Source organism: Lolium perenne, chromosome 7 (genome assembly GCF_019359855.2).
Source record: "Lolium perenne isolate Kyuss_39 chromosome 7, Kyuss_2.0, whole genome shotgun sequence".
Lineage (NCBI taxonomy): Eukaryota > Viridiplantae > Streptophyta > Magnoliopsida > Poales > Poaceae > Lolium > Lolium perenne.
This window is the reverse complement of record NC_067250.2, coordinates 259,183,171-259,206,536: the sequence shown is the minus strand read 5'-3', so window position 1 is coordinate 259,206,536 and position 23,366 is coordinate 259,183,171.

The window sequence follows — 23,366 nt, the reverse complement described above, 5'->3', positions numbered from 1 at the left end:
GGACATGCGGTATGGCCGTACCGGGCGCGCGGTTGCACCCGTCCACCAACGCGCGAAACGGAAAACATTTAGCACATAAAATGATGCGTCCTCGACCTAAAAACATTTTTCCCTCCATTTATTGAGCGAAGGAAAGTGTCGCCCCAGTTCAAATCCGGTCAGTTTCCAACGGATTCGGCGGGACACCGCAGGAAGCGGGAGGGATTCCCAGATGGCTACCGCGCGCATATGGCATGTGATAGGTGGTGCGTAGGAGGTATCCTACCGCTGCGCGGAGGTCCCGCGAGATACTGAAATGCGCACCATGTAGCTGCTTCACAAAAAAAAGCCCTTCCGGCACCCCGAAAATGGAAAAACCGTCGCCCGTGGTTCGGATTGGAAATCCGCGACCGGGGCCTTGCTTCCCATCCTAAGGCCCACGCACGTGCCAAATATGGCCTCGTTCCGACAAACTATGTGGTGAAACGGGCCGTTTCCTACTCATTTCCTCTAAAAGCCATAGAACTCCGGACGAGATAGCCCTGTTCGTGAAGGGTTTTTCAAGATAATTGCCGTATCCCAGTTCCGTCTTTTGCAGTGGTTACTAGGACACATAAAATAACGCCACGCGGCTCCGCTCGAATTTTTGGCTCCGTTTACTTTGCCAATTGTGCAAAACGGGGCCGCCGGGACATGCGGTATGGCCGTACCGGGCGCGCAGTTGCACCCTTCCACCAACGCGCGAAACGGAAAACATTTAGCACATAAAATGATGCGTCCTCGACCTAAAAACATTTTTCCCTCCATTTATTGAGCGAAGGAAAGTGTCGCCCCAGTTCAAATCCGGTCAGTTTCCAGCGGATTCGGCGGGACACCGCAGGAAGCGGGAGGGATTCCCAGATGGCTACCGCGCGCATATGGCATGTGATAGGTGGTGCGTAGGAGGTATCCTACCGCTGCGCGGAGGTCCCGCGCGATACTGAAATGCGCACCATGTAGCTGCTTCACAAAAAAAAGCCCTTCCGGCACCCCGAAAATGGAAAAACCGTCGCCCGTGGTTCGGATTGGAAATCCGCGACCGGGGCCTTGCTTCCCATCCTAAGGCCCACGCACGTGCCAAATATGGCCTCGTTCCGACAAACTATGTGGTGAAACGGGCCGTTTCCTACTCATTTCCCCTAAAAGCCATACAACTCCGGACGAGATAGCCCTGTTCGTAAAGGGTTTTTCAAGATAATTGCCGTATCCCAGTTCCGTCTTTTGCAGTGGTTACTAGGACACATAAAATGACGCCACGCGGCTCCGCTCGAATTTTTGGCTCCGTTTACTTTGCCAATTGTGCAAAACGGGGCCGCCGGGACATGCCGTATGGCCGTACCGGGCGCTCGGTTGCACCCGTCCGCCAACGCGCGAAACGGAAAACATTTAGCACATAAAATGACGCGTCCTCGACCTAAAAACATTTTTCCCTCTATTTATTGAGCGAAGGAAAGTGTCGCCCCAGTTCAAATCCGGTCAGTTTCCAGCGGATTCGGCGGGACACCGCAGGAAGCGGGAGGGATTCCCAGATGGCTACCGCGCGCATATGGTTTGTGATAGGTGGTGCGTAGCAGGTATCCTACCGCTGCGCGGAGGTCCCGCGCGATACTGAAATGCGCACCATGTAGCTGCTTCACAAAAAAAAGCCCTTCCGGTACCCCGAAAATGGAAAAACCGTCGCCCGTGGTTCGGATTGGAAATCCACGACCGGGGCCTTGCTTCCCATCCTAAGGCCCATGCACGTGCCAAATATGGCCTCGTTCCGACAAACTATGTGGTGAAACGGGCCGTTTCCTACTCATTTCCCCTAAAAGCCATAGAACTCCGGACGAGATAGCCCTGTTCGTGAAGGGTTTTTCAAGATAATTAACCTTCGCAATACATCATCTTATGTTACTTAGTTTCTAGCAAAAATATAAAACTTGGTGTATCGTAAATGTTTTAGAAAAACCTTCTCAGAAATGACCTACGATGTCCAAAGTTCTATGGCTTTCAGGTCATATGAGCTAGGTCATGACCTAAACCATGGCATAGTTTGTCGAACTGAGCCCATAGTGCGCACACGCGTGTGTATTCATATAGGAAGCAATGTTGTTGTTGGGGGATTTTGTGAGCTTTGCATAAAAAATCCATTTTTTAATTACTGAGCGCGAAAAGCGGGTTTTTTTGTGAAGCACCTACCAAGAAACAATTCCAAAATTGCACCAACTAAATTTTCAAGAATACTAGACTATATTGTATGTACAAATCACCAACTTCTTGCACCTCAAAATATTTCTAGGTACCTCTCACCAAAAAGACAAATTGCTGCCGATTCAGTTGGAAGCGGACAAAATTTGAACTACAGGAGCATGATTGTTTTCCCTTAATTTTTTGTAAAAAATATTTTTAGGTTCACAACTATATATTTTATCATAGATCTACTAAGAGTTTTAAAAAATTATGCATCTAGGTTAGAAAGTTCATGCCCACTGTTTTAGCTGCATTTTGAATCGAGCACAACTAACTCAAAAAAAATCAAAAAAATGTAAAACCTTCGCACTACATCATATTATGTTACTTAGTTTCTAGGAAAAATATAAAACTTGGAGAAAAAAAAGAAAAAAAATTGTGAGGCTATGCCGAGGGCAGCCCTCGGGGTATCTGTGACGCCGTGACAGCGCCGACACGGTCCAGAGTTGGTGGGGTGTATCCCAGGCCTATGCCGACGGCCTGCGGTGCACCGAGGGCAACCGTCGGCGTAGCGTCGCCTACGCCGAGGGCATTGCTGCGCCGACGGCCTTGTTGGAGGGCTGGCCTGGACGGCCCATACACCGACGGCCCCGACTTTTGGCCGTCGGCGTATGACTAGGCCGTCGGCGTTTCGGTCCATTCCTGTAGTGCATGGCCAGTACATACAAGTTGCTGCTCGATCATACTAAATCCGTGGTTAGATTCTCTTCCGGCCTTGTTGGACAATGAATGAAAAAGTTTTTTCGATCAGGTTTCCTTGGGGAGCTGAATCCGTGGTTAGATTCTTGATCGATGCGGGGCCGATCGAGAAAACCACACTATCGAGTGTTCGAGCACTTCTGCTCCGGTGCTCCTCCCCTGAAAAAAATATGGCCGCATAAAATACAATTATGGTGGAGATCTTCCCATAGATGTTCGTAAGAGGGCCCACGATCGTAATTTTGAGTGTAGGTCCACCGTCCGTACAGCCATGTACAGGTCCGTATGGTCCGTGTTGTGTTGTACCTCGTTTTATACATATCTACAGTCACGTGTGTGTGCCAAAATAGAAAAATGCTATAAAGATCTTGCTCATGTGACCTCTTCTTTTTCCTTGCGCGACGTATACATACCGTATCAATATAGACATGTATACATGGGTTAGCTGTGGCGTGCAATTAAGCAGGCCAGAAAAACTGCAGGCAGTTGTTGCAAACGAAGGCAAAATAAAAATGTAATAGTACCAAAATCTCTTATCAAGTTGCTACTACCTACGTACACCCTTTTCGAAAAAAAGTATATGCGTGAGTTCTACCTAGGATGTCCCGGTGAGCTGAATCCATGGATCTAGACATGTACAGTATATAAATATAGGTTCCACTACCAGGAAGAACTGTTGGCTGTCATGGAGATGATTCAGGTTCATGCATGCATATAAAACCTTTACAGGCCTGATCCCTGAAAAGTTTGTTTTCCTCTCCACTGTGAATAGCTATCGCCCGTGCATCGTACGTGTGTATGCGACGACGTCTCTCCTTCCCGTACCGGAGTTTTGTTCATTGAACCTGTTGCATGCCGCACTTCTGGGTGCTCTCTTCCGTGTGCCTTTCTTCTCCCGACGGTGTTATGGCAGAGTGTGCGTCCATTTCGCTGCTGATTAACCTGGACATGTTCTTCGTTCAACTATGTATAGCTCTTCGTTCAACGATGTATAGCTCGAGGAGTTTCGGTATCCCCTTAGCTTCATGGTTCTGAAAAGTTAGAGCTGCTTTAGTTTTTTTATCTGTGGAGCTGCTCCAGATTTTGGTACAAATATGTGGAGTTAGTTCCGCGAAATAGGAAAACACGAAGCGACTATTTATTTACGTCTCACTACCACTGGTAAGTAACCAAAACGTTACAAACGTCTTATCTTTCCCCCCCTCCTCTCCCGGGCATGTTTCCTAACGTCTAGACTCTTTTCCGATTTGCCAATGCTCCCGGACGTAATGGATAACACTCCCCTTTTGTTTTCCCAAGCCGCCTCACCCAGGACCAAGTTGGTTGAGTCGGCCACAACAAGCTTCCGACGGCAGCGGCAGTGAGCTACAACTCGATTTGCGTGGCAGCGAGAATAAATCGGACAAGTTTGACTCCGGTGGCGGCAGGCGTGAATCGCGTTGTGGTGAATTTAAATCGGGGAAGAGTGTGGGCGTTGAAAAATATGCCCGGGAGAGGAGGGGGAGAAAGATTAGACGTGAGTAACGGTTTGGTCACTTATCGGTTTATCGGTGGCAGTGGACGTAAATAAACATCCACTTCGTGTTTTCCTGTTCCACGGAATTAACTCCACATATTTGTACCGAAGCTGGAGCAGCTGACATGGAAGATCCATTGCATCTGTGTTGGACAGCTCCAATTCCGGCTGGTGCCCTTAAATAACTTAACACCGCTGCTAGATATGTTGTTTCACAACTTATCTCCGATCCGGTGCAGTCATTACGGCCGCCACCACCTCCAAAAATAAATGTTTTAGTTTTGTCATATTTTAGTTGTAGACACATTTGTATCTAAATAAAAGTTGAGACAGTTGAGACATTTATTTTTAGACGGAGAAAATATAACAAAAGCCCCAATTCGTTTCGAAGAATTCCCTAGGAAAAGATTCACAATTTTTCATGCTGGAAAATCAACTTCGGTGCTAATTTGTACATGCACATGCAACATTTGATTCTGTGGGTGCTGATCTGGATAAAGATAGTGCAAAGCCATGTGCTAATCAGAAAAAAATGAATAAGAAGAGAGCGAGGCCTTTGAACATGCACTATTCTGCCAAATGCAAGCACCTCCTAGCTGCAAGACCTGAACAGCTTTCAACTCCTTGATTTTTTGTTTCGTTGAATTGAACAGTCTTGGACCAAGATAATCTACCTGGCTATCCTGCTTTGAATTGGGGAGCTCATTTTCATGGGTAGTACTTCATTGGAAGGACTACTTGGTGTTCGTCCCGAACGATGAAATGTGTGAACTGTTTCTGGCTCAACTCCCGCAAGTAAACACTTTTTTTTTTTCGAAATGGAAGCATTTTCCAAGCCTCTACATCTTTTCGCGCAGCTTTTTTTATTAGATTATTAATAAAACTTTACAAGAGGAATACAAAGATCGATTCGAAGCCACCTTCTTAGCAATAACTCGCTAAACCTATAAGAACGATGAAGGAGGTGTCCAAGAACAGAGCCAGTACCCTGACCTCACATCAACGCACATCATCTAAAAACCAAGTGTCTGCCCAAGCCGCCCATTGGCGGGTGAGTAAGACAATCAGTCTAGCAGACCCTCAGCGCACACCATTGCATACACCATAGAATCGCCACCACCTATCTTCCGCGAACCCATCTCCAAGAGAGATCAACGCATTGACCTTGCCAGGCCTCCCATCGATATCGCTACGGCGCCAGATGACACCACCATCCTGCGCGCGTCCATCACACTGCGTCCGTCTCCGAGACTCCGCTGCACCATGCCACCGAGACTCGACGACTCCGGCACAGCAGAAACATACCGCTCCACCTCAGAACCATCACCGTCCATTCTCTGCTCCAAAAAACAATGCACCCAACAAGTAGAACGACGTTGCACGCCACCATCGTACGATCCGGGACACCCGGATCTGGGGTTTTCCCCCGGAGCAGCCCTGACGAGCAGAAAACGCAAACTGCAGGGAAAATGCCTTCAACAAGGTAGCGACGAACAGGCGCCGCCATCGAAGTCAGGGTTGGCTTTCACCGGCAGCCACGCCTCATCGTCGGGGACTAGATGACGGATCGCGAGACCCACAAGTAAACACTATGCTCTACTGCTTTCTTCTATGTATCGTTGCTAAGAAAGGCAAGTTAAAGAACAACAGTTTTTTTTATAGCAAATTGCTAGAAACTTCATCTTCTTGGCATGTACATAGTCCCTTTATGTGGGTTGTTCAGGTGAGCTGAATCCAAGCATGATTCGGACAATTTAACTCTACAACTACACAATATTTTAGTACGCCGCGGAAGCCCGTTGTATGCAACTAGTACAATACTCCCTCCATCCACGAAGGAATGTACTTTCAGCATTCTGGAGAGTTAAACTATATCAAACTTTGACCGAGTTTGCACAAAAATATAACAATATTTACTATAACAAATAGCTATGTGATGAAAATATATTTGTCATGAGTCTAATGATAATAATTTGGTGGCATTAATGCCAGTTCTTTTCGTATAAACACTAACAAGATTTTTTTAAATAGAGTTTTTCAAGAAACTTGAAAGCACATTATTTTGTGGACACACTATCGGTCTACTTGACGAACACAACGATTCTACCGGCTACGGTAGGTACCGGAGTGCTGACGTCATGCTGACGTCATCCACGTGCTGATCTAGTTTCCAAAAATTTGTGAAATATGTTTGAAACTTGTGAAAAAATATTTGATGTTCAAAGTATATTTCACAAAGTTTCACATATGTTTCTCACGTGTTTCTGAAACTTGTGGGACATTTTCTACTATTCAAATTTGTTTCAATTATGTTTCATTTTTGTCAAAAAAGGGACAAATAGTCTCACCAATCTCAAAGCATAATATGTGGTGGCTAACACTCCGACACATACCGTTGCCCGTAAAAATGAGTTTTCGTCTTCTTGACCCCTTGTCTCTTTCTGCTATGTTCGAGAAATATAACAATATTGTTTGTAATGCCATTCTCTTTGTCTCGAAGAGGCCAAAGAACTTACTATGTGAAATTGTCTCTTTGGTGAAAAATTGTACAATACCTATAACTTTTCAAACGGAGAATTTTTATCATGAAGATCAATCGTAAAGTTTGCAACCATACGTCGGGAGGACAAAAAATTTGGTGTTCGATCATGACCATTATGTCTCTTGGTATTCTCAGACCATGCATAATGTATGCATGCACGCAAAGAGAGTCCTTTTTTTGTGTGGGAGTCCCTTTAATTACTCAGGTTTCCCAAGGAAGCTGAATCCGTGGTTAGACTGTTGATGCATGGCTGATCGATACTCGCTTTGCAATAAAAGAAAGCCGTGTGCATAGTTTCGATGCAGAAGCTGGGGCGGTGATCGCATTTTTGAAAAAAAAAATGCATGGCTGATCGAGGAACCACTTGAGCCCCTGTCCCACTCCGTACAAGTATGTATCTCGAGCTCAGCTCTGGTGTCCAAGGTGACCAGAAAACCCACAAAGAGTTGCTAACAAAGGTATAGTAATGCAGCAGAATCTTTATCAAGTTGCAGCTTATTGGTTGTGCACTCTTGTAGACTCTTAGACTCTTCATCTCCCCGGACTATATCTAGATATACATTACAATTTATATGGGACGTCCTGGTGAGCTGAATCCATGGATTGATATAAATCTAGAAAATTAATCTAGTGCTACTTGTATGAAGATAGAGAAAGAACCGTTGGCTGTCATAGAGGATTAGATTTCTTTCAAGTTCATGCATGTACGATCTTTACAGCTGGCCTGATCCCCAAAAACAACTGGTTTCTTGTTCTCACTCCTAGTTAGTGTTCATGCATCGTACCCCCGTACACAGTGACCTCTCTCCTGCCTAGAAGGTGGTATGCGTGACCGGCTCTCTGCGTGCAACATTACAGTGGTGATGGTTCTCTCCTTGGCTGTATAGATAGTGAAGAGCGGGCGGTGGGGATCCTATTGTTGGGGCTTCTTCGGAAGTGGCAGCTCAAACACTGCACCTGGGGATCTGTTTTGATGGTCACGGATGCACCATGGTAACTTGGTGTGGTGTGGGGGTGATTTCAGGGGAAAGCCAAGCGCTTGGAGTCATCGACTATTATGTATACAGGTGTTGTGGCCTCTTGAGAGCATCGTTGTGGTCATCCCCTCACCCCCTCCCCCGCCCCCACCCCCTATTATCGGCTCGGGGAGAAAACACTTGAAAGCTTTCGGTCTCTGTGACGTTGGCGCCTAGCGCCATCACCCTCTTGGGGTGTCATCATGGATCTTAGGTTACCTTGAGTCCCGTATCATCGATATCGTAGGGCAAGATTACATCATGTCTCAAAGCGCCTTCGGCTCTGCGTGGGACGTTGTCGATGCCTTCTATCTTTTACATGTAGTGTCAATATTCCCTGTCCTCGCTTACCTCCATTGCCGAGTCGATGAAGCACTTGCTCATGGCAGGAGATATGTGGTGATGCACCATCATGGACGGTCACATTCGCATCAACGGTATGGTTGCCGTTTAGATCTTCCGGCTGCTAATGGTCACATCGTTATTGAGGATGTTCCAGCCATTGAGGAAGATGAGAAAGAAGAGTGATTGAAGAGACTGAGAGGGGAGAGTGAGCGATGAGGGGATTTATAGCGCGTGTTCCAAATGGGCCGCGATGTCTCACACCTTCCCAAAGAGTCAAGTGTTAACTCGAGGATGTTTTGCGGTTCATGCAGGTCTGGCCTACAAAATGTGCGCATCCAATCAACGATTATATGCATTTCGAGGACCATATTTAGTATCATGCTGCCTACTAGTCACACCCTAGGAGGCTTACTCTCTTCCGCGTGACCGTAAGTGGGAGAGAAATGACAAGTTGAGAACGACACACTTATTCAAATTTTAGGTAGTGTACTTCTGTAAGAATGATTTGAATTAGCATTTGTGTTTTAAATTATCACCATGTGGAGGTGGTAGGTGGACTACCATCGAAGAGAAGCAGGTAAACTATCCCCTTCATGTGTAGCTGTGTTAATAGCAAAAGATGGTGCAATTAAAACCTTGTTCCAAACTCAATGCAACTTGTGTTTCCCCCTTTGCGATTACATCAAAACATGTCAATCGAACTCTTTGTAGCCCACGCTGCTCATAGCATCTTCTAAATGCCCACCCATAACCACTCATTCAAAGGAGTCCACTTGAGCTTTGTAATCTTCACCTTCCTAGACCAAGATCTTTATTGTTCCGGTAGCCTTGGGGATCTGAATCCATTGCAAGATGAGAAGTACATTAAATCGTGATGACCAATTAAGGCGCCACTTGATCTACTAGTCATAAACATGGGCTTAATGTAGCGACGTGTTCATCAAACTCGCTAATTGGCTCTCTTCAAGTTGCCCGAACAACATTATATTAGTTGCTAGATAGACTCCAGAGTCGACTTATAGCATTTCCTTCATGTCATCTTCTTCGACCATTTTCTTCAAAACAAAAAAAACTTCTTGAACCATGGCCACATTGGTTGTGCCTTAATGAGCTGAATCTATCTATTAATTTTCCGTTTTTATGTAAACACATAATATCTAATCAACATGTGCATTTTAAAGTATTTTGTGTGAAATAGTTCAAACTTCACGTTAAAAAGGACTGGCATGATCGTGCTCGCATTACGCATTACGCATTACATTGCCATTAAATTATTTATACTAATACTAATATGTTTGCTGCCAAACAGAAGATAATATCTACTCGATCCCTCCTGCCCAAATTCATTGAGCAGGTAACGATCGACAAGCTCGATCGCTGCGTGTCCACGCAGAATTATTACGGGTGGATGAGTGCTCCAACTTGGATGCGCTTTTGGCCGTCGTGATCACGTCGGGGAGAGATGCGCCTTGGTGGTAAACACACGGGTTCAACCGAACGAGAACGAACGTCGCCATTGTTCAATGAACCCGCGGGCTCAGCTTTTTGGACAATACTCCTTTGACGTGTACGTTTCTAGTTTCTACTGACCACTCATGTTTCAATGGAATGGACCATGTTTTCTTCTGCCATTGAGGTCCTTATCGGTGCCTGCTGCGTACGAGACAGCTCCTGGATATTACGGATCGGCTGTAACGCTTGGTGGTGGCTTTTTCAAAACAGAGTTGATTGGTCACTACCATGAGCTAGTGCATCCGTGCGTGACTTTGTATGTGGTTCTCCAAATTTAACCCGTACGCTGCCATACACGACGAACTTAATCTGCCTAAACCTACCCGCATGCATAATATTCCTAGCGTGTGTGCACCGGTGAAAATAGAAGAATTCCAAACTAGCTAGGTCCAAGATCCAAATCCAACCTGCAAAATAATTTATTTATGCATATACTGATATACATCAAACTGTGCGCACAAAGAAAAGAGAGGAGAATAATTAATTTTCGCATATACTGATATGCATCATTCTGCAGTCAAAGTGCATGCACCTCCAAGCAACCACTGCAAGACCTGAACAACAACTGTCAACTCTAATTTGCGGTTTTGCGGAATTATAATTACCTCGGCACCTGTTTATCTCATCATCTCGAGCTCAGCACTTTTGTGCAAGCTGGCCAGAAAAGTTTCATAATTGCTAACAATGACAAAATAAGCTAGGGTTCCACTATATCTCTTTTATAAATTGCCATGTGCATGCGTACATAGGCTCTTCTAGATGCACCCTTCATGGGCTGGGATTATATGTACACTCCTTTCATCCATAAAAAAAACTGCTCAACTTTTTTCTTTTTGCAAAGGAGTAGATACAGAGATTTATAAATACTGTATAATTTAACTATAGATACATCCTAGAAATAGTTTTTTTTAGACGGATGGAGTATATATGTTGTTTGGCCGTGTAGGAGAAGTTTATTTTGGACGTACGTCCTGGTGAGATGAATCTATGGGTCGACATATGAGGCTAGTGAAAGAACTGTTTGACATATATATATCAGGTTCTTTTTTTTTGAAATGGATATATATTAGGTTCATGCAGGCATGTAAAACCTTCACTCCCCTGATCCTAGAAACAGCCGTTTTCTTCTCGGGTGATCCTAGTAGCTATCCTTCGTGCATCGAACATACGTACGCGACGACGTCTCTCCTACTCGGCCGGCATAAGTTCAGTGAACCTGCTGCATGCTGCGGTTTTGGGTGTTCTCTGCCGTGTGCGTGTCTTCTGCTGGCCCTGGCCGGTGGCATGACATCCATTTCTCTGCAATTAACCTTGTTGAAGTATAAATGCATTGTCTAATCTTTTCCATCAGATCGGTCTTTTGGTTGCATTGGTTAGAGCATGCAGTTCTACATGGTATCAGAGCCGTGTCTTGAGTTCAAGACACGGCTGGCGCAATATAAAAATAAAAAAATTGCAGCCCACTTTCGGTCCACGTTTAGGCCTGAGGGAGCCACACGTGAGGGGGAGTGTTGAAGTATAAATGTATTGCCTAATCTCTTCCATTAGATCGGTCTTTTGGTTGCATTGGTTAGAGCATGCAGTTCTACAAACCTCGACATTTTCTTCCTTCAACTATGTACGTGGAGGTCTCAGTCGATCGACCGGTGCCGGCGACGTACGGGACAGCTTTTTGTTTACTCTTCTTCTTAAGAAATTCAGAAGGGAAATTCCTCTCTCGCTCCGCTACAGTACTCGCCCGCGTTGAGAGTCGCCTGTGCGACGCCGTGGTCGCCGGCCCGACCCAGAATCTTCTCCGTCGGCGCTGCCGGCCGGAGTGGAGGATGGAGAGGAGCCTGGCTGCCTGTACATAGTAGTTTAGGTTGTTTCTCTTCGAGATTTACCCCTGTGGAGTCTGGGAGTAGGATGCCGGATCTCCTGGGCCAGATCTGGTCCGTCTTCATCTTCTTCCTCATCGCTGCTCCTCTCTGGTGGCAGGATTGGCGGCAGGCGGCGAAGAAGTGGTGCGGCATCTCCTTCAATAAGGCCATCTACTACCTCCCCCGTCATCTGGTTTGGTTGTATTGGAGCAACAACCAAACTCCAGATCTTCGGCTTCTCCGAGCTTGTCCATGGTGGAAGGGCGAAGGGAGAAGAAGACCTGAGGATGGCTTCGTCAATAAGCTCCTCTGGGTATGCCGCAGCCGCCATCATCTACGCCTTCCTCCCCGAGTCCGTGGCAGGCCGATTTCTTCGTCATGGTTTCGGTACGCCCGTGCTGCTCCCTCAACCTAGTCTCCTCTGCTAATCTATCTGGTTCTGAGCGTCATGGTGGCGACAGAGTCAAGAGTGTGCAAGGTGGTTGCGAAGAGGAAGTGGCGCCGGAGTTCTTCAGAAGCAATCTTCTTGAGCAACACATCGGCGGCATTTTTGCCGTTCGTCAATCACGCCGGTGAAGTCCGGCTATATTTCAACCTCCACCGGAGGCCCTTATTGAGGTCTTCTGTCGCGTCCATCGCCGGCTTTGAAGCAAGTGGTGACATAGGCATCCCAAATGGGCCTGCCGAAGATAGTACCCGGGGTTTACTGAAGGCCCAATATCCGAAGAATAAGAAGATTCGGGAGCCCAAGATATATTAAGGAAAGTTAGAGTTGTAATAGGAAGTGTTATTTGTAATCTGGCGGGATGAGTTAGAAACCGTCCCGGACTCTGTAACTTGTACAAAACGAAGCCCTCGGCTCCGCCTCCTATATAAAGGGGGAGTCGAGGGACGAAGAGATCACCGAATCATTGTTACAAACCCTAGTTTTCATAATCGTCGAGTACTTTTCGGCTGAAACCTTCGAGATCTACTTGCCCTCTACTTCTAACTAAACCCTAGCCTACAATCCATAGGCATTGACAAGTTGATACCTTGTCAATTGGCGCCGTCTGTGGGGACTAGAGGCGTAAGGATCTGATCTCGATGGCACGTTCAAGATCTTCGACATCGTCAACCGCAAGCAACGCTATGGATCGAGGTAAACAGATCGCTGCTGGTCCTGTCGATTTTGTTCCTCACCCACCCTCCCGTTTGGATGCATATGCGTATCTGGCGGAGCCCATGGAGATGACGTTCGGAAGGTTTCACTTTCGCGTCGAGAAGGAAGGATCGTATCGTGTCGAAATTCCGATTTTGTCGGGATCGTCGGCGGTCAATTCCGATTTTTCAAGCTATACATCGTCAACCGAGTCAGGAGAAGAAGAAACTTCGTCGACACGCTACGTCAGCACCAGAGCAAGAGAGAAACTCGCCAAGATCTTCAACGACATGTCGTTTGAGTCATCTGCGGACTCATATATAAGCAATGGCTCAAGCGACGTCGACAGTTACGACTTCATCGACAAATCTATCACAGTGGGCAAGGTCTTCATCAATCTCAACGATGATGTCACCAAACCCAACATAGATCTGAGTACAAAGTATCATCAGATTTATGCCATTGAAGATCAAGAGGAAATATCTGAGGCTTTCGACGATCTGGGAAATCCATACGTCGATCCCTCCAATCTGCGACAAGGCCTGGGCAATAAATACGTCGGGCCGCAGCCGCGAGACAGAGTTCAGCTTTCGCAAGCAGCGTGGGATAGAGCCACGAGAGCTATGAACGGTTCAGAACCAATGGCCACCACAGCCACACCAGAGGAATTGCAAGCATATCAATATAGACTCGCACGAGCTGCAAGAGAATTGGAAAAACAGACAGCTGAGTTAAACAGAAGAAAGGAAGCAGCTTCTGCATCTAGCAGGAGGAGGGCAGATCTAAGTCGACAATCTAGAACTTCGGGTGATAGCCACAGAGAGGCGCGGAACAGAGCAAGATCAAGGTTGCAACATATACCCGAAGCAGAAAGAGAGCACTTGGTCCAATACCTCGACATGTCCTTCATGTCGATAGATACAAGAGGAAACATTATCCCTAAGACACCAGAGGCTGGGTATATGGCGACACATGCTTTTATCCTCGCATCTAAACCACCTCCAGGTGATCCAAGGGAGACACTATACAATATGGCGGTAGCAGGAGTTGGAGCTATGGGGACAGCGTTTGTATCAACGCCTCCCGAAGGAGCGGCACGGCAAAATAGTCCACGACCTGCAGCAGCAACAGCGGCAGCACCTGAAGGACCAAGTGGAGCAAGAGACACAGCAGCACAAGCAAGGGTCGACAGAGCGCGGCAAAGCAGACGGGATCATCGGCAATCTCCGGAGCTTAATGACGAAGATATGTGCGGCTTGCCATGCTTCACGAGGAGAGTCCGAAAAACTCGAGTCCCCTCAGGATTCAAGTTACCCGACAACTTCAAGAAGTTCGACGGCCTTCAAGATCCAGAGGATTGGCTAGTTGATTATCTCGAGACAGTGAAGCTCATAGGAGGAACCAGGGCAACAGCTATGCAAAGCATCCAGGTGCATTTGAGTGGAGCCGCATGATCTTGGATAAAGAAACTCACTCCAGGATCTATCGACAGCTGGGAAAGTTTCGAGGATGTGTTCGTCAAGAACTTCAGATCCACGTGCAAAAAACCTGCGTCGTTAGAGGAGTTGAGAGCGTGCCGACAAAATCCAGATGAGCCAATGAGAAAGTACATCCAAAGGTGGAATATCATCAAAAACTCGGCAGAAAATATATCTGACGAGAGAGCAATAGATGCGTTTGTCGCAGGAATCAGGCGTGGAGATTTTGTCGAGGACTTAGGAAGGACCAATCCAAAGACAGTATCTGCGTTAATGGAGATAGCAAACAGATGGGCAGATGGAGAAGACGCTGTCCACAACAAACGGCACAGGTCGCCAGAGGAGGACCGTGGTCGAAATTATCAACCGAGGCAACGATTTCCTCGGCAGTACCCGAACTATGACGCTCCAGGGCAAATTTCGGCAGGTTTTCGGGCAAGCACAGGAGGAAGCAACAGAGATGATTATCAGAGAAGCAGTGAACAGCGAGGCGATAACAGGGATGATTCTCGCAACAACAGACAACACAGCGGGCCTAGGTTCCCAAGGCCTTTCGTGTCCCCTGAAGAGATGATGAATGGGCCGTGTCAAATGCACTTTTTCCTCGACAGCAACGGTAAAAGACAGTCAGGGCACCTGCAGAAAGACTGTCGAAATTTTCAGGCAATGCTAAGATATGCAGAGAACGCTAACGCGCGGGCAACACAGAGAAATCCTCGAGAACCCAGAAGCGAGATTCACTTGCCGCCTCCTCCCGCGATTACAGACGACAATCGGCATCAGCTCAGAATAGCGGCAGCACCTCCACCACCACCTTATGTTGATCCTAACTCCAACGGAGCGGTGTCAATGATTCAGAAGGGAAGGCCATCCAATAGAGCTCAGAAAGTAATCTCACGACAGGTGTTTATGGCAGAAAAAATGCCTCCACCAACAGTTGAGTATCTTAATTGGTCAGGACAAGATATTGGCTTCACAATAGCAGATCATCCGCAGCAAGTCCCTCGACCAGGGCAGTCAGCACTTATTCTGCCAGCAGTTATCGCAGGATTTGATGTTTCTCGAGTGTTCATAGACGGCGGCAGTAGCCTAAACCTTATGTATGCAGATACATTGAGGAAGATGAACATATCCTTAGCAAACTTGAAGCCAACAGACACAAGGTTCCACGGCATCACACCGGAGAAACCAAGTTATCCATTGGGGAAGATCAATCTCGACGTTCAGTTTGGGACCCGAGAAAATTATAGAATCGAGAGGCTGGAATTTGAAGTCGTGGATTTTCCGTCGCAGTACCACGCTTTGTTGGGACGACCAGCATATGCTAGATTTATGGCAGTGCCACACTATACATACCTGTTGTGGAGATTGCCTGGACCAAAGGGACCAATTACAGTTAAAGGAAGCTTTGCCTTAGCCGATAAATGCGACAAGGATTTTCATCGGCTATCAGAAACTTTCGGGATGCAAGCTGAGTATTTGGCGTCAAAAAGCATGACTGATTACGACGTACTGCCAGACGTTGGAAGGCCAAATAAGGAATCAACTTTCAATACCGAGAAAAAATTCTAAGGAGGTGCAGATTCATCCGACAGACCCGAAAAAGACGACATCTATCGCAAACGACATGGATATCGCATAGGAAAGCGCGCTCGTCGAGTTCCTCCGTGAGAACTGGAAAATCTTCGCATGGTGTCCAGCTGACATGCCAGGAGTACCCAGGGAACTTGCCGAGCACCACCTAAACTTGGATCCATTAGCGAGACCAATCAAACAACCTTTGCGGCGTTTTTCGGAACCAAACCGCAAAGCTATGCTATCAGAAGTAAATCGACTTAAGGAAGTTGGTTTTATCAAAGAGATATCTACAGAAGCCACATGGGTAGCTAACCCAGTGATGGTGCCGAAGAAACACACGACAGTCCTTCGCATGTGCGTCGACTTTACGTGTCTCAATAAACATTGTCCAAAGGATCACTTTCCCCTCCCGAGGATCGATCAAATTATCGACTCCACGGCTGGATGTGAACATCTTTCCTTCCTGGACGCTTATTCTGGTTATAACCAGATCAAATTGAAAGAAGAAGACGAGGCCAAAACAGCGTTCATAACACCTTACGGCGTGTTTTGTTACAGAACAATGCCTTTCGGTTTAAAAAACACGGGAGCAACATAACAGAGGATGATGCAGAAGTGTTTGGCGACACAGATCGGGAAAAACGTGCAAGTATACATCGACGATGTCGTCATAACGTCAAAAGAGGGGGCAACACTGATCGAGGATCTCAAGGAAACCTTCGACAACCTCAACAAATTCTGCCTCAAGCTGAACCCGACGAAGTGTTCCTTTGGCGTCCCAGCAGGAGAACTTCTGGGATTTCTAGTCTCAGCAAGAGGGATTGAAGCAAATCCCGACAAAATACAAGCTATCATAACAATGAGGAAGCCAACAAAGTTGAAAGAAATACAGCAGCTAACTGGGCGAGTCGCAGCTTTGAGCAGATTCGTCGCCAGGTTGGGAGAAAAAGTGTTACCATTTTACGCTCTAATAAAACAAGGAGATAAATTCCAGTGGAACGAAGAGGCCGATAGAGCCTTCGAGGATTTGAAGCGCACAATCTCGACACCACCAATTCTGGTGGCACCGAAGGAAAAGGAACCTCTCTTGCTGTATATTGCAGCCACGCCCCAAGTGGTGAGCACGGTGCTAGTTGTCGAAAGAGAAGAAGAAGGAAAACTCCACGGAATACAGAGGCCAGTATACTTCGTCAGCGAAGTTTTATCGCCATCAAAACAAAGGTACCCTCAGTACCAAAAGCTAGCATATGGAGTGCTCACAACAGCACGAAAATTGCGCCACTATTTTTCGGCACACCCGATCATAGTGGTCAATGAAGCTCCCTTGTCAAATATACTAAACAATCCAGAAGCTACGGGTCGTGTCTCCCTTTGGGGAATAGAACTTTCCCCTCGGGACATCACGTATGAAAAAAGAAAAGCAATCAAGTCGCAAGTTCTGCCGGACTTCATCGCAGAGTGGATGGAGTTGCAAAACACAGGACCCCCAGACCTGTCGAGAACCTGGACCATGAACTTTGATGGGTCCAAAAGACTAGAAGGAGCTGGCGCAGGAGTAGTACTCATATCACCTGAAGGCGACAAGTTGAAATACATCCTTCGGATGACGTTCCCTAACGCATCTAACAATGAAGCAGAATATGAAGCTCTCATACACGGGATGAAGATGGCGAAAGCTTGCGGTGCAACTCAATTAAAAATCTTTGGCGACTCACAATTGGTGGCTCAGCAAGTCATGAACCAATGTGACGCAGTCAATGATAGCATGATGGCATACAAAGAGGTGTACAACGAGCTCGAAAAGTTGTTTGATGGATGCGAAGTAAATCATATTAGCAGATTGAGCAACGACGAAGCCGACGTTCTTGCAAACATCGGGTCGCAATGCCTTGCAGTTCCGCCAGGTGTATTTTGGGAAGAGATAACAGAGAGATCTACAAAATCAACAAAATCAAAAAAGAAGGAGAAGAAATCCTCGGGGGCTACCAAGGAAGAACAAGAGGAAGAAGAAGATCAGGACCTGGTCATGATGATACAGATACCATGGATGCAGACGTACATATCATACATCCTCAGGAAGTAAATACCCGATGATCCAGTTGAGGCAAGGCGAGTAATTCGACGCTCCAAAGCTTTCACGGTGATCAAAGGAGAATTGTACAAGCGAAGTATTTCAGGCGTCCTGCAAAGGTGTGTCACACCCGAAGAAGGAAGAATAATTCTGAAGGATGTACACGAAGGAATATGTGGCCACCACGCAAGTAGTAGAGCTATTGCAGCCAAGGTTTTTCGGGCAGGATTCTACTGGTTGACAGCAATCGAGGACGCCAAGGAAATAGTAAGAACTTGTGACGCGTGTCAAAGGTTTGCCGCAAAACCTCACTCTCCAGCAGCAGAATTAACACCAATACCATTGTCATGGCCCTTTGCCCAATGGGGACTTGATATGGTGGGCAAGTTACACAAATCCTGGCCAGGAGGAAAAGAGTACATGTTGGTAGCTGTCGACAAATTTACAAAGTGGATAGAAGCGAAGCCGATAAATTCACCAGACGGAGCATCTGCAGTAAAATTCATAAAAGGCCTCGTTTTCAGATTTGGAGTGCCCCATAGCATCGTCACAGACAACGGCAACAACTTCACATCCCACGAATTCAAAGATTATTGCAAAGAAGTGGGTATCAAGTTACAATTTGCGTCAGTTGCGCACCCGCAGACCAACGGCCAAGTCGAGAAAGCTAATGGAATCATCTGCAACGGCATTAAGAAACGCTTATTAGCGCCACTGGAGAAAGCTCGACACACCTGGCCAGAGGAGCTGCCCAGTGTATTATGGAGCATACGAACAACACCAAACACAGCAACACAGGAAACTCCGTTCTTCTTGGTTCATGGAGCAGAAGCAGTATTACCAATCGAGATAGAGCACAACTCTCCACGAGTCGTCGAATATGACGAAGAGGTGTCGAGAAAAGCGCTAGAAGATGACGTCGATGCACTTGATGAAGCTAGAGATGAAGTACTGTCTCGGGTAACCAAATACCAACAGGACTTGAAGAATTATCACAGTCGACGTTTGCGGCCAAGATCCTTTCAGGTGGGAGACCTAGTTCTTCGGCTCACGCAAAAAAGTCATGAAAAACTCGAGTCACCATGGCTAGGCCCCTACATTGTCACGGAAGTAATCGGAGGAGGAGCATACAGGATAAAGGACAAGAAGACAGGGGTGGAGGAGCAAAACCCCTGGAACGTGGCGCAACTCAGGCGGTTCTATGCCTAGAGTTGAAATATAGTCCTTGTAAAACTTCAATGTACTGAAACGCCCGCGAGTTTTCAGACGCACTCTTTTCCTTTTTCGGGGCACCGAGTGGGGCCGGGAAAGGTTTTTAATGAGGCGGGCTCGCGGTGCTGCAATATAATAAAGATAGTGTCAATATAACTTTTTCTTTATCGACATGCTCAAAGTCTCTGACCCGACGAATTTCAATATAGTTCCTCGAAAAAAGAAAAGCCTTGCTTTGGTATTAAAATACCTCGTGAGTCAATAAAAATACAAAATAGTACTCAACAAAAAAGCTCGGGGGCTGATATTCGCCAAAACTACATATTAAATAAATGCCTTGGTTCAAAACCTCGCAATACACAAATACAGTAAATAGCCACCAAAACACTCGGGGGCTAGACAAATATAGAAATATGATGATTACTTCACAATGTAATTACAATCATGGGTTACAAAGAAGAGTATCTACAAAAGGAAAATAATTAGCCTTGATTCAATATGTCATCAAGGGTAACTCTGTTTTCTTCAGGAGCAGCGCCTAGAAAATCAGCATAATGACCATCGGCAAAAAAGTCGGCATCCATCCGAAGAAGGTCTTCAATCATTTCTTCGGCTACAGGCGAAACCTTCGTGTTAATTCGGTCAACACCAACTCTTCGACGTTTTACCTTCTGATGAACTTTCGCAACAACTTGGGTCAGGTCAAGATTTGAGTGGCAGATCTGAAGCATGATAAGAGCAAATCTGGCGCCATCTACCAGTTGAGCTCTGACAAAATCATGGATCCTGTGGGCATCCTTAAATTTCTCCATTAACTCAGGAAGAGTTTTTGGTTGAATGTTCCGAGGAAACATGGAGTTATAAACCATAGACAGGGTCTTGGTACAGAAGTCAAGGAAGTCGCGAGTTTGAGAGGCGCGATCCTGAAATCTGACAATCTGGCGGGTCCTCTCCGGAGTAGCCCAAAACAGAGAACCATGATCAAGGGAAAGGTTAACAAGGAGGTTCGTCCTAGTATTTACCCTCTCTTCTTCGGCAACAGCATCAGTAAAAGGAACCTATTAAAACAACGGAGCAGAAAACTTTAAGAGACGTAGCATGAAGACGGAAGATATTGAGGATGAAACAAGCATACCCGACATATCCGCACTGGCTTCATTCATTAACTCGAGCATGAAATTTTCTCGAGTAGTCGCCTTTTCGGCCTCGGAAGCAGCGATTTCCTTAGCAGCCACGGCCTCGCGAGCTTGCTGAAGTGCAATTTTTTCGGCTTCAGACGACTTACGAGATTTTTCCATCATCACAAGTGTTTGCTTCTTCGCATACTGAAGTTGCTGCCGAAGTTCATCCAATTCTCGCGGCAAGGAATCTTCGACAGGAGCAGCATCAGCAAGAGGTCTCCTTGAGTGAGAAGAAGAAGGCGAAACATTGGAAGGAGCGGAAGATGGAGTATAGTTATCAAATACCAACTGAAATTTAACAAAACAAGACAACATCAAACAACAAGCAAAGATAGAGTTTTCATTAATCTTTCAGAATAATTACAAAGGCCTTACAGTGGAGCTAATGAAGTACGTGTCGCCAAATAACTACTTTGGCGACAAGAGCAAAAGAAACAGAGAAAGAAAAACAAAGAGGCATGCAACTAGACCTCCGGCCTTGATGAGCTAGGAGTCGAAGCTGGTTTGATCCCGAGATATGCCAAGATTTTCTTCGTGTTGGGCTTGGCTGCCTTAATCAGCGACCTCCATTTCGATTGCTCTATTTGATCGGTGTCGCCAACTTTCGTCCAATCAACAGTCTGTTGGCTGTCAGCAACCAGGGCAACAGTGCTTTCGACAGCAATCTTCATGTTTTCTTGACGCATCTTCAGTCCAAGGTCTTCTGATGAATTGAAGCTCTTGGCAAGGGTAAGGAAAGTCGGGGGCTCCTCTTTCTTCGGGAAGAAGTAGGGGAACAGTGCCGACAATCCTGCATTAGCATTTGCCACGCCTTCGCGAATTTTGGACCCATGAAGCTCCAGATAAGAAAGTGCATCAAGGAGAGGGTCATTGACGGGATTCTCCAGATCAAAATCTTGGTTTGTTTGGTCTGCCACAGGAAACAAAACATTGGTCAAACAACAAGAAACAGCGGTTCTCATAAAAATAGAAGGGATTAATGGTATTACTGTGAGTGCGTCAACTTTGTGATTTCCGGCGCTTGAGGATCCCTTGTTCACGAGCAGCTTGTGCAGCTATATGCTCGGTTAAAGCAGATTCAGCATCCTCAAGTTTTTTCTGCAGTTCCTCGACACTAGCAGCTTTTGCTTTGGCTTCATCAGCCTCGGCTTTAGCTTCGCTAGCAACAAGTTCGGCTTTCTTGCGAGCCGCCTCACTTTGCTCAAGTTTTTGAGCAAGTGCGTCGGCACGTTTGTTGGCCTCTGCAAGTTTCTCTGTCGAGATATAAAAAAAAAAGGGGGAAAGAAAGGTCAAAAATCGCGACAAACAACAGGAGGAAAAATTCAGAAAAAACGGTAAGTATAAAAGTTGTTACCTTCAGTTCTGCTAGCATACTCACGGTACCCAATGAATTGGGATCCGATGCGGATAAGATCTTTGATCATGGGCTGTCAAAGAAGAACACAGCAAGAGAAACATCGGCATGAAAAAAGAGTGAAGGCGTGAAAAAGCAAAATAGAGGAAATATAGATATCGACAAACTTACATCATCCAAGAGCAGGGTCGAAGAGCTGCCCAATTGAGGGGCAGGTTCAAGAATTGTTTCAATCCTTGTCCTTTTTGGTGAAGGAGCAAGGGGGCTTGCTGGCGGAGTTGTGGTGACGACGTTTCGTTGAGGAGGCGAAGTTTCTTCTCCTTCAACTAGCGTGTCTGAGGCAAGTACAGTATGTGACGTGCTTGTCCGAGGAGCCACGTCAACAGTTGGTACTTCTTCCTCGTCATCACTGTTGATGAAAAATCGGCAGCATAAAAAGCAAGACAAGATAAAAATTTCGAGTACAGAAATAGGGAGAAATAAAGATGACTTACGAGCTGACGAGGGATTCAATATAAGGATCATAAGCTGCCTTCGGATGAGAAGGAACAACTTTTTCAGCCTTAGAAGTGCCAGAATCCTCGGCATCATTCCTTTTCCTTTTGTTCCTTGGGGAAACAGCAGGAGGAAGGGATTGCGTCGACTCGCTGGCTTCAGATTCAACTTCTTTTTCATGGGAAGCCGCAGATTTGTGAGAACCTGCGACTTCACTTTCAGGAATAGAAGAACCTTGGTTGTCTTCGGCAACGATAGCCTGTTCTTCGACTTCTCCATCCTCAGGAAGAGGAGGAAGGGAAGCCATAGTAGGATGGTTCTGCAAGAAAATAGCGACAAAAGAAAAATTAGAGAGATATCAATACAATGAGATGCAGGGAAAGTTCGGAACAAGACAGAAACTCGAGAAGACAAAATACCTCGGGAAGAGGATTGGCGGAGCTGTATGGATCCACGCGACAAGAGGAGGGAATAGGATCCTTCTTGTTCAAACGGGAAATTCTTCGAATCAGCTTCTCCAAGTCCTTTGCAGAAAGATCACTGGAGAGTCTATTGGCGTCGTTTTCACCAGAATACGTCCAAAGGGGATTTTTGCGAGCCTGAAGAGGCTGCACTCTAATCCTAAGGAAGTAGGCAGTGATTTGAACACCAGACAGTTCTTTGCCTCGAGTATTTTGAAGCTGATGAATACGAGACATAAGTGCTTCTGTCGCCTTTTTCTCTTCTTCGGAAGCTTCAGCATCCCAGGAGCGGCGGCGCTGAATTTTGGCACTTCCGTCGAAAGGGACTATGTTGTGTTCTACAGAATTGGCACTTTCTTCGTGAATGTAGAGCCACCTTTTGCGCCATCCTTGGACAGAATCAGGAAATTTGACGTCGAAGTAATCAACGTCAGTTCGGACACAGATAACAACGCCGCCTATGTTATAGGTGGCGTTGTGGGAGCCATTGCGGCGGAGGCAGAAAATGCGTTTCCACAGAGCCCAGTTAGGAGGGATTCCAAGGAAGCATTCGTACAGCGTGATAAAAATGGAAATGTGGAGGATGGAATTGGGGGTCAACTGGTGCAGCTGAATCCCATAAACAAAAAGAAGGCCGCGGAGGAAATCGTGAATTG